The sequence below is a fragment of the Photinus pyralis genome, unplaced genomic scaffold (assembly GCF_008802855.1).
Source record: "Photinus pyralis isolate 1611_PpyrPB1 unplaced genomic scaffold, Ppyr1.3 Ppyr1.4_LG3a, whole genome shotgun sequence".
In the NCBI taxonomy this organism is placed as follows: Eukaryota; Metazoa; Arthropoda; class Insecta; order Coleoptera; family Lampyridae; genus Photinus; species Photinus pyralis.
This window is the reverse complement of record NW_022170509.1, coordinates 19,909,997-19,922,617: the sequence shown is the minus strand read 5'-3', so window position 1 is coordinate 19,922,617 and position 12,621 is coordinate 19,909,997.

Here is a 12,621-nt window from a genome sequence, read left to right as displayed (position 1 = left end):
CAAGCGTTATAGTTAGTTCCAAAGTGTAGCGTAGCTTTAGCGCACGCGGCCTGTTTGATGACACAGCTAACACATTTTTCCATGTTGTGCCATCTAGCAAGTGGTTTCCTTTTTTAGCATTGGAAATGCTTATGTTTTGTATGGGTTTGAAGTTACTGGTTAGTCGAGCAGAAAAGAAGACAATTGGTGTCGCATCAGGATTTAGGAAAACTCGCGGACACGGTCGATATGGTACTTACTTAACAGTGCGCAAGGGTTTTGTTAATTCGAATCTAAATTTATCGCACATCGCCCGTGATGGTATTATACGCATGTAACGACGCTTATTATTTAGAAATTTTACGATTGCGCGCCCATTCCAACCTAACCTATAACGGGCCTTTTATATTGACCTCACTAAACAACACACACATGAACAGGCTGTTTCAGATAAACGGGCACTGATATAAAATGTGTTTTTTTCTAATTCGAGCGCGGAGAAGCCATCTCTTTCTTTCCGAATGCTTTCTCTGTCTTTCACTCACTTCATTCGGAAAGCGCACGACCTGCTCAATGCTAATCAATAGACTTGCGCAAATTTCACACATTCCCGCTTTATTCCTTAATACAAGGAAAGCTGTTTAGAAATCGCCAGTTAATCCGTTTCTGTTTAGTATGTAAGAGCTCGAGATCTTCAACAAAACTGGCACTAAATTTTCCCCCATCACTACTTTATTCCTTAAACAGAAGTAGAAGTGCACCAGCACGTAACCCTCAGATTGTTAGAAGTTAGATAAGGGTGTAACATGATGAAATTTTTATCTAATCACCCCCACATTTTTGCTCAAAATTAAATTTTTTTTGGCTTAAATGTATCGTTTTAATGCCTTACACTACGTGGTTTATTATAATTTAAATTGGCTTAAATTTTTGAATTTTTAGACTTATTTTAAACAAGTAACAAGATCGCTTAATATATAAATACACCGTAAAGGAATGATTTGAAATTATTAATTCACGTAAACTATTTTTCTGAGCATATTGAGGCATCCATGATTGTCAATATAGTTCAAAACGGTAGTTTCTACGTTGAATAAATACTTACGTAAAGGGACAATTAAACAATCGATTTCCAAGATATGTAACGTTTATTAATTTCTTTTGTCCGTCTAAATTAAAGTTTCGGGTAGATTAAGTTAATTTATGGATGGTGATTACTGATTACATATATCCTAATAATTTACTCATTTCAAAATTTCTTCATCCAAGCGTTGTAAAAAGGTCAGGTTTCGGTCTTTAATTTAATCATGGATTTCGTGAATTATTATCGGTCTAATCATTGAATGTCTTTAAAATCGTGAGATTTAGCAATGAGGGTACCTTTATTGAGGGTGTACGACAGTTACGCTCGCTAACAGCGAATGCAGATTTATTCTAAATTCTATTTCCGTAGCATAAAATACCTATTTTTGCATATTATCAAATTACCGAACTTTTTTAACGAAAAGTCGTATGGAAAGTGTTACTTTTTCCACGATTTATACTATGCGTTTCCAGGCCGCTAGTCCTATCTATGAACAGTAGCATCAATTTTTGAGTGACAGTAAATCGCGAACGTCAATTATATTCAATTATGTGTTATTAAGGATCACTGTACAACAAAATTTCGTGTTCAACACATTTTGAACGTGTCTTTTTTTCATGACTCTCATTAATCAAACTGCAAATTCATGAAAACTTTCAAAACTAGTTGTACAAATAACTATTTTCGTGCGTTAACTACCATTGCGATTGCGAGGTCTTTTATTACAATATTATCGAATTTTATCACTTTTATGCGTTTTTGAACTTAAAAAGTAATGGTCGGTCTGATTGAATATTTATTCCACAATCATTAATTATCGTGTGTTCAAATGTAGAGCTCGAGAGTAAATAGTGATTTTGCTCACTTCTATATTCTCATTGTAGGTACACACCTATTTAATCATACTGAATTAGCTGCTGTAGATTTGTGTGAGTAGTTTCTTTTCTTTGGCAGTTGTAAAAGTGATTTTCTCATATTCTTATATCTGATATCTTAAGCTTGATAGTTAACACGTTCTCGAATTTTACCTTAAATTATTTCTAATAAAAAGCTTCATTCTTCATTGAAACAACAAAATAAGTACAAAAATATTTACGCCAAACTTATTTAACCACAAGATCTTCTCACTCCTATAGCAATATTGTTCTTTTTTTTTTGTTCTCCCCCTTATCTGCATAATACGTAAAATAGTTCTGTGTTTGCTACCGATTGCAAATAAAACTGTTAGTGATGCTATTAACGTCGCTAGTGATGTTTTTTTAATCGTAGTACTGGGTACTGGAGGTTTGATGATAGCACTACAGATCTACTGTTCTGGAATGTCAACAAAAGGTATGAAAGCAGGCTCATAAGAAACTCTTGTAACTAAGTCTATAGTGTTCTTGCTTACAGATAGAGAGGTTTTTTAAAAGAATACAATACAATATACGTAAACATTTTCCTATGTTACACGGGACACACTAAATCATTAGAAACTTTAGACCGAAGTTTATGGAACTTAAATAACAGATAGAGACCAATGTCACTCGAAATCTGGAAATTTGGTAGGTACCTACTTATTTTATTGTAATCCGGTTTTCTAATTAACAATCGAGCTTACATACAAGCGGTGTAATAAATGAAGCTTTATTCGGTACGAAAGCGCAAAATTAAATACATACGTTCATATCATTGATGTAAAATGTCGATGCACTCAAATTGATGAGGGTGGTGGGGTTCTAACGATGATATCGTTCTTTTTCAAAAATAATTCTGTATATACATTATGTCACATACATTTCTTAAACACCTCCAAAAATTATTGTATCAATTTTCTAACACCGTTTTTCTTTCTTTTTTTTTGTTTTTTGACGTTTGAGTAAGTATTTCTAATTAACAATATCTCACTCGTCTAAATAAATTTTGTTTGCCATTTGTTAAGAGGTAATTTAAGTTGGCTAAATTCACTAATACTTTGATATAGGTAACCAACGTAGAATGACATAACCCATATATTGGTAATATGGCGTATGTACTCGTAATATCGTAATGTAAATTAAGACGTGTTGTAGCGGCATCAATGTATAGGTAAGTACTAATGTAGCGCTATGTCCGAGGTTGTTTGGTTTTCAAAATTTTCTAAAACAAATACTTTTATGCTACTTCATCCGATGATGTTCTATTTTCTTAGCGATTCGTAATAGTGGTTTGCGGTTTGTAGCTCACCTTTTAAGTTTTAACCTATTTGGCCGTATAGTTAAGAGTTCTACTTACACAAACTAACTTCAAAGAAACATCCACACCTCGCCCTTTTAAATAATGTTGGTTAACAACCAGTTGCATGATTAAATGAGAACAAGTCGCAGATCCCACACAGGAAGATTCCATCGGATACATCCCGGTGCTCGTGCTCAACGTAGTGGATATGTACGAATCTGTATACTTAAAATGAAAAAGAAATAGGAAATAGGCCAGTTTAATAGTCGGGGATGTGAACTCCCGTTTGGATTTTGCGGAGGCTGTAGGTGTGATATCACAGGCTCGTCATAGACCACAATTCATCGACCCATTTCTTCCCCCCAAATATTGGTAAGTGTGGATTGCAAGCTTTCAATTGTTTAGCGGATTCCTCTTTCATTGTTGTCATTTTTTTTTTGTGTATGTAGGTAAACGTATCTTTAAAAGTGCAAAACCGAGAAAATGTGCATTTCTCCTTACCTTTCGACGCAGGGTACAAGTTTATTTACTTAAGCGTGCCGGATACAAATTGCCCCACACAGATAATATAGGTACCTATTTAAGGTATAGGATATCCCATAAATTACCTGTCAATACATTTTTGGAAGATTTCGCTGTGGCACTAGCTTATCTCTTTAGGTAATTTCTGCTAAATTTTGACATACCTCGTAATACGTGTACTAAGTTTGTTCACTGAACATTCCACTGGCAGTCATGAAAAACGACAACGTTTGCTTTTTTTTGAATTACGTGTTAATAAAGGAACGCTCCATCAGTCCCTTCCATCGATACCTGGAATGCGCCCGTGCTTCGTGATAATTTAACGAGTGAACCTTCAAGTGATCATACATCGATTAAAATTACGTTATTTTGGTCTCTGTACAAATGCGCGAGAATTCGGATACGTTTTAAACGGGTACATACGCACTTTATATGGAACTGTAAGTAACTCATGTCTAATTTCATATACTGCGAATTGCTTGAGAACACCAATTATTATGGAAAAAAAAACATCTCCTAAAAGAAGACGACTTCTATAGATAATATCAATGCCCGTTTTCCCAAATTGTTGCTACGTCCGGAGCTGTGTTATTTTACTTACAAATAAAGTAGGTAGATAGATGAGGTATGTACACTGTACATTTCGCTAGTTAACACATATAAATTAACTTCGGCGCGATGGAAGTTACGTGGGAAATTTATTTATTTACTACTACTAAACCCAAGGTATTCATTTACTCTCACTAAAATTTTTCGTTGCAGATTCATCCTTAATTCATATTTGCTGTGTTTTCCTCACTCTGGCAATAATGATCAAACTGGCAAAATTTGAACTATTTACCATTATAACTAATTAGAGGAGAATAATTCAGTGATTACTTTGTAGAAACAAGTAAGGTATTTTCTAATGTCAATGCGTCAGTTAAATTTCAGTTGAGGGAAAGAAAAATGTTATGTTTAATGTAGGTACTTACGTCAAGTACTAAATTAAAGATCCTCGGATTCTTCAACAATTTATGATTTTGGTTTATATGGAGCAGTTAACTACCTACCTCTGCTTTTAACATAAAAAGTAATTAGGTAAACAGTTATTTTCTGGGTATAATTAATATTAAAACATTTGTTTCGTGGTTCGATTGTTACAACCCACCCACACAAATAGATAGACAACCGTTGAAGCCACCGTTCAATCAGAGTTGTTCGTGATAGTGGTGCGAACAGTCCAATCTCCAATTAAAACCTTGTTTTATCAGTTTGCTCAGTTATACAGTACAGGCCGATGACATTTTCATGTTTTCAAGTACTGCAAGTTGAATTTTATACAAAGTTCTCCCTCAACCTCTGAAAGAAGTTATACTCTCAATTGCTTTCTAATATCTTAAACCTTTCGGACGCTATTAATAATAATATTTATTTTCAATCAGCTACAAACACGTAGGTTGAAACATTAAACTTACACCAACTAATCATCCGTAATCTGTGCTGGTTACTATTATGACAGCGCAAATAACAATTTCGTCAATATGCAGGGTCATCGAAAAAGGTGGACCCTGCTCATAATCGTGAAAGTATTAATGAAGCGGTTTTAGCAAAACTAAAGGTATAATACAGACAAAATGTTGGAGTTTTATTATTGTCTGCCCTTAAAGTTGTAAGTGTGTGCAGACGCCATCTTGAAGCGCACAACCGGATTGTAGATCGGAGCAATTTTTGGACTTACACTAACCTTTGGACCGTGAGTAATGGACTTTGGCCGGTCGATATAACCTTTGGACATTGAATGGTGTTTGTATAGTACCGTCTGATCTTGAAGTGTGCGCATGCGCCATCTTAAAGCGCACAACCTTAAACCAAGCAGTCTTCACCCAGTCGTGGCCAGTGAACAACCACAAACGCGAAGTTGGACGAATTATCGCATAGAGTACTATGGAGCAGATTAAGGTAAGTAAATCTAGATTAAATGACATTATTAATGTTTAGGGTCCACCCTTTTTTCGAAAACCTCTTATAACATGTTGTATAATTTAGCCTTTCAATTTTATTATTTATTCATAACTTAAAAGCCGTCATTTTTGCACATTCCGTATCACCGGAAGTCTAAATGCAATTTGAACGTGTTACTTGTCGTCTACACAACTGCGCAGGCGTGGTTAAAGTTATAGGTATGAATATTTGCATATTTAGAAAACTCCTAATTTTGGGCTTAAGTTGAAAGCAGGTGCCATAACGATATAAGCTGGTAATCTATGTCGATTACCAGTATGACGGCGCAAATAACCATTTCGTCAATTTGTTACGCGTTTCTCCGAAATTAGACCAAGAGAGCACAAGGCGAGCCTGACTTCCTTTTTCCATAGTTCTATTAATAACTTATAAATATATTTTGAAAATAGTGTTTCAAGGTCTAATGTAATTTCAGGGCGCGAGATTAACTTAAACTATTTGTACAAAAGAGACCTATTTATAAAGTATAAGCCGCGTAAGACCTATCAACTATTTAGCGAAATTATTACAGTCCCATTTGTGTTCTTTTCGTCGAGATCCATGGAAGTGTGATTACGCGGATGATTTCCAATTCACTTTTTCGATCTCGACTCGTTGAGTCCCAAAAATCCATATTTGACAATACAGTTCGTTAATAAGATCGTTTTTATTATACTAAGTAACACACTTCCACCTTAAACACCTACAAAACCGTCTCGGCAATTTTCCGAAATTTTGGAATTTTTTTTCTCAAATCATGTTCAAATCGGTAAAATTCGACCTGGGGGAGTGCGGGGGTGATTTTCGATTTATTTTTTCGATATCTCGTGCCGTTTAGGAGTTATTTTGAAAAAACACGTTTTAACGCCTTTAGATGCAATAAAGCTGTTTTTCCCTATGTAACTAATATAGTTTGCACCTTTAATGTCATTCGTTGTGTAGAGGAGAAAATTGCATTTATAGAAAAGCCAACTTTATCCTTTTTATCTTTTTTTTTTGGAAAAGGTGTCTCCCGACACATGCAATCTGTAGGGGCAAGCCCCATTTCGACGACTTCGCGGATATTCCTTACCGCGAGGCTATTTATAGCACATATAAATTCTAGAAGCGCGATTTTGTACAATTGTAAAAGGTTACCGATTAGTACGTAATTTTTCTACGCTTAGTACCTAATTTTTGTGTATGCATGTATTCGCTATTTTTTTTAAAATAATTAGAACATCAAATTATTACTTGCAGTCAAATTTAACTTTTCTTAAAGCATGCTTTTTTCTACAATGAGGTAACTGAGAACAGATAACTTTTGCTTTTATTCTATTAATAACACATGTAATTTATGCCTGCCGGTTCTTGTTCTTCACGCCCTTATGGGTTTAAAAACTTAAGGGTAGATAATGTCACAATAAAGTAACTACTTGTGATCATTTTTACGCTGCTCATATTTTGTAAAATACCTATGTAATGTATAATCACCCTATGTAACAGATTTTGTAACAAAAGTATAATAATAAATCTCCAAAGCTTTCATCTTATTGAGGTTTTCGTAAATGACCGCGTACACGACCTTTGTACATATAAATCAAAATAAATATGTACCAAAGAATTGCTCTTGTCTTAAATATAGTTAACACACGTATATGGAACGGTTTGTTGGTCCAATGGTCTGGACGCTCGCTTCTTAATCGGACAACCCAGGTTCGAACCCCAGGACAAGAAAAAAAGTTTTTCAGAATTAATCCAGGCGCAGCGTGTGTGTGTGACGCCCCACTCCTACTAGAGGCTCTTAACTCGTACGAAATACGCTCGCACTTCCCCAGTTAGTCGCCGGCGGCGGGCCCGTTATAGGTGAACGTCAAGTTCTCATAAAGCCATAACAATCGTATGACGTACATCAAGGCGGAGCGTTAGGACCTCTCCTTAAACGGTCAGGTTAGAGAAGTAGAGGATCTCCCAGGTAGGTGACATACATCAAAGGAAAAATTCCCACGGTCTAGGGCCACCCACGTAGGCGGAATACATCAAAGGAAAAAGTTCCCACGCTCTAGGACCACGCCCACACAGGCGGCATAGATCAAAGGAAAATTCCCACGGTCTAGGGCCACCCACGTGGGCGGCATACATCAAAGGAAAAAAAGTTCCCACGGTCCTCAGAATTTTCCCAGGCCCAAGTGACCCCATGCCTACTTCGCTTATTTAAAATAAATATTCAGATACGTGCGGCAATGCGCAGATAGACTGCGCAGATGGCTAAGTTTCTTATTATAAGAATATGTATGCCGGTTAATTTATTTTCTTTTGTACAACATTCATAGTCCGTTACATGACCTTTCGGGAAATACCGATCTATTTAATCAATTCCTGGATTTAATGCGATGAAAGTTACTCGCCTCTAAGGCGAAAACCATTTTTTTTTCATTTTATACACTGCAAAAACGAATTCAAATCAAGGATGATGCTGTGAAGGTGAAGCAAGCAGTTCACAGATTCCAAAAGTAGTTTAAACTAAAACATCTCTTCTGTTTGGATTTTTTCGTTACGATAGTTATACCAATTAATTAAAAATACTTGTACTTTTTAACTTGAAATGAAAGGAACATTTCTACCCTTTGAGGGCAAACGGGAAAGAACAACCCTACCGCCAGGAAGGCACGCGTGGTCGTTAAGAGGCGACTAAACAACTGCAGGTCGGATAAAATTTGGTTTCGGGCCCTCCGCGAGACATATGTTTAACGTTCTTTAAATTCGAATTTTGATTTTTGGGGGTGAGATGGCGTTGAATTACGCATCAAGTTACGCATACTATACGAATGAGTCATTCCAGAATATATAAGAATATAGGTAGACCCCCCCCCCCCCGCTCCCAACCTTCAAATGGAACATTTTTTTAAATAAAATATCGCATTCCGCATGCATCTCTATCTGTGTACCTATATGTGTTCAAGTACCTACTTCTCATTAAAAAGTTCTGTTGGTCATGGATTCATTTAATATATCTCCAACATGCCAATAACAGAGAATGGGCCTTGTCGACCTTTAAGATTGCGATATTACTTGTCTTAATACCGGGAAGGCCATGAGAGGGATGAAGTACGTATAGGTGATTAAATGTGCAATTGCACGTCTTTGGCCAATATTATCAATAGGTTGCATATTTTATGTTTACAAATGCCAAGAATATGTAGTAATATTATGCGTTAGATACGTACGTCTAAACAAGCGTAAACGACTTTCCAAAACACCAATTTGTAGTCGAAATTTTATAGCTCCGCGGTTCTTTGTTTGTTTTCCTTCGTCAAATATACAGAGGATATTTACACCTTTTCGTGTTACAAAAATAATCATTTCAAAGGGCACACCTCGAACGATAAGTAAGTTCGGCACATCTTTCCACTTTGAAGTCTTTGACAGACAAAGACTAGAAAGTCATTAGATTTGTGGTACAACGCACGGCCAACATAAAGGATTTTTCGGTATAATTCTAAATTCCTAGAAGGCACAAAGTACAGGATATCTCAAAGAAACCAGGTAATCTATCTGATACAAATTTACAACCGCTACCTACCGCGCCGTCATATTATCTTTCACAATTGCTTGCTCTCATACTACGTAAATTTCATTACGCGATTTATTTATTTACAATTAACTAACAATATAATTGTAACAGTAAATTAGTATTTATCACTCACAATTTATAACATAACATGAGCGGGGGCTTAATATTTCACTTGGCAGCACAATTCGATTTGCTTATATAGCAAACTCTCCTCGTTCTCGAAGGTTTCCTAATATTTTCGAACAAACACGTCATATTTCCAGAAAAGAATGATTCACATTCGCTCTTATCATCGATGACTAATTTATTATGGCGCCTCGATGTCTATCAAGAGTTTTAGAATATTCGCTATACTATTTAACATTAAGTATCGACAGTCGAAATACCGTGTGTCATTAAGGAGTGTACCTTTGCGCTTCTGTTTGGACGCCTGGAACGATTAAGGCCCGAGAACGGAGAAAAAGCTCAGTTCTGTCTCTATTTAACGAGTAGATGAACAAACTCGAAAGACCAAACAATTTTAAAACTACGAGTATTACTTATACAAGAACACCTCACAATTCACAACCCTAATTCGATAACTTAAATAAATCAAAAAATTTGCAAGTTGTGTAGGTACTGTTTATTTTGGTCCATACGTTACAATCGAAATTTATTTGTAAAATAAATTTATTGGGATTTGGACATATTGCCCCTAAATAGCACACATAATTGCTGCAATAAATCATATTCAACAAGGCGAGAACTCTCTTTTCAACCCGCGTCCGAAGTAGGCAAATTAATGTGAAGGCAAACATGTATTATCCCCCATCAAAGCTGGGAAACAAACTGTATAATACTTTGTGCCATTGAAGTTAAATGTAGCAAGCTCTAATGATCTCCAATGGTAGATGTTTCTAAAGTTTGTTAAAATATGTTCCAGACAATTCGGATGTTGGAGCAGCTGCTGCATAAACTCGCATCTCCAATCAGGAGTGCATCTGAAATCGAATTTCAGAGCTCGAATGAAATGAAACAATAACACAGTGCGGAATTGAAAATTGTATCTAAACGCAATTAATTTCCTTAATCCTTAGGTAAAATGAATCAAGAGATCGCTTTCAACTGAGCGTTAATTTCATCTCAATTTGCTCATTTACTTAAACGTTACCAACCTGTGGCATTTATTTTGATTGTTTCATGCGACAGTGTGAAGGGTGCTAATCGATCCCCAAAATAAAACTGAAACTTCTCATTTGTATACCTAACTTGTACCTTTCAGCTCTGTTCAGATTCAGCAATGCTATTAAGTCGGATATCTTTATTCATTTTATCTAAAAAGGAGATTTAACTCTACTAGCTGAAGCAGACTGCATCTTTTCAAAATTCGACAGGACACTTTGTCGGCTTTATAAAATTACATATTATTATCCATCCATTAATTTTTACTTGTTTTTAAAGAAAATCCATTTCTTGATTTAAAAACCCTTTAGCTTTAGCACGTGGCCATGTGCTAGTAGCGTTAAGCATTCAACGTGGAAATTTTCATATTCTCGACGAAAAATATGACAAACAGGAAAATAAGAAAAAAGAATACAGTCAGCATGTTACTTTGAATCGATAGGAAAAACCTAATAATAAATAAACATGTTCCAGTAGTGTATGAGAGTTTGTATGTAACAAAAAATGAATACATGTAAACAATACGAATATTGTAAACTGTAACAGATAATCTAAAGCCGTAGAATTTCGTTCACTAAACTTAGAAGATTTCTGGGGAATTTTTGGAAAAAAAATTCCCCTTATGTGATGGTTTTGTCCGTCTGTTTCTCATCTAACTCGAAAAACGAATAACCGTACAGTTCTAGGTCTATTCTTGTAGTAGTAGAGTTATTTTACCCGATTCTCGTGTTATAGAATTCTTTCACATAGTTAATTATGGTGCCTCTCGAGGTTGTGCCGAGTTTCCATTAATCCTTCTCGGGGCGCACGTACACCTTGTACGAAGACGAGATTCGATCATTCCTTGTAAAGCGTACACTCCACTTCGGATTTTCTTAATATTGCGCAAGAAAAATTCATTTGTGAAGGTCCACCTCTATTTGAACGGGTCAAGAACGAAGCTATAGAGGAGATTCTACATTACCGGATGGAAAACTCTACTTCAATTTTACCAACCAACCAACTTCGATATTTGTTCCAGAATTGTAACTGCAAGTATAACGACACCTTAGAGGTATCTAATTTTACTTACACTACCTGTGTCGTTGCCGAAGGATACCTATACCAATCTTGTTTATGATTAGTCTACTTTTAAATGGCGAAATCTCTTATGAAGGGCGCCTAATTTTATGCAACCACAATAACTTCTTAAAACAAATAAAGATCTGGTTGTCATATTAATTAATTTGAATATTATTACTTTAGCTTCCGTATTTTTATTTTTGTTCGTGTGCGGTGTATTCAACTGAAGAAAAAGTTGATTGCCAATTGGGTTTACCGGTAACAGTTTAAGGAGCGTAAGAGATTTATTTTCGGTGAATCCAAAGCAACAATATTTAAATTAATTAATATGACAGCCAGATCTATATGTCTACTTCTAAATAAATACCACTGTATAATTTCACAAGATAGATTTATCTTATGTATACTTGTACAGGGTGGAAATGTTGTCTGTAACACTGAAGATATCTTCAGAACATTTTTTTAAAGAAGCTTTTCATGGTATCCAAAATTACAAGAAGTTTGCTACCAATCCGGTTTTGATTCCTGTTGAAGAGAACCACATGTTTTTTTAATGGCAACTACTAGCTCTCATTGCATTTTATTAAAGGGTATAATTTTTTGGATATAGGGGCATGAAGGTTGTGGACTAATACTCATCATGCAAAGATCCATATGGTCCAATTTCGAGATTTTTATTTATAATTTTCGATTTCCGACCCGAAATGGGTCTTGATGGGTGATTACCTTTTCACACCGAATATTGTCACTTCTTTTACTTTAATATTTTAATTATTGTTATTATTTTATTTACATTGACCTTCATTAATAAGTAGGCACCCCGCCTGAGAGACCCCCTCAGCCAAAGCTACTCTTCCAACCCAAATATCCATGCTCGAGCCAGGGTTCGAACCAGCGACTCTTAGTACCGCAGTACCGCACCACTCCCCCACACCAAGCAACATACATATCTTCCTACTTTTTTGTTTGCTCAAAACTCTGCTCTACAATATTAGCTTGACTTCTTATATCTCTATGTTTAGATAGATTAAGCTCACCTTTTTAGCGCATTTCCATAAAAATAAAAAAATGCGCTATTCTG